Source organism: Myotis davidii, unplaced genomic scaffold (assembly GCF_000327345.1).
Source record: "Myotis davidii unplaced genomic scaffold, ASM32734v1 scaffold3, whole genome shotgun sequence".
In the NCBI taxonomy this organism is placed as follows: domain Eukaryota; kingdom Metazoa; phylum Chordata; class Mammalia; order Chiroptera; family Vespertilionidae; genus Myotis; species Myotis davidii.
Genome location: NW_006295062.1, coordinates 2,444,571 through 2,444,811, shown reverse-complemented (window position 1 = coordinate 2,444,811; position 241 = coordinate 2,444,571). Strand labels below are relative to the sequence as shown.

The 241-nt window shown below is 55.6% G+C and overlaps 1 protein-coding gene across 1 annotated transcript in view; it reads right to left on the bottom strand.

Annotated features, from left to right (window-relative positions):
* INHBB (inhibin beta B) overlaps positions 1–241 on the bottom strand; it is a 10,558-nt gene that overhangs the window by 5,038 nt on the left and 5,279 nt on the right. The gene's annotated exons all lie outside the window — the stretch shown is intronic.

Sequence of the window (241 nt, the reverse complement as noted above, 5' to 3'; positions counted from 1 at the left end):
TCTCTCTCTCTCTCTCTCTCCCTCTCTCTCTTGATTTTCATATTTAGACAGTGGTAGAAATTGGCACTCCAGGGCCACAAGAAAATTCCAGAAAGGACTCCTACCCTTTGTGAACTACAAACTCTGGGGCGAGGGGGCGAGGGGGCTGCTGCCAGGCGAGCCCAAAGGCAAGGGGCTGTCCCCGGCGCGGCTTTCTCTGCGTAAATGATGGGACCTGTTGAGAAGCTCGCCTTCCGCTCGG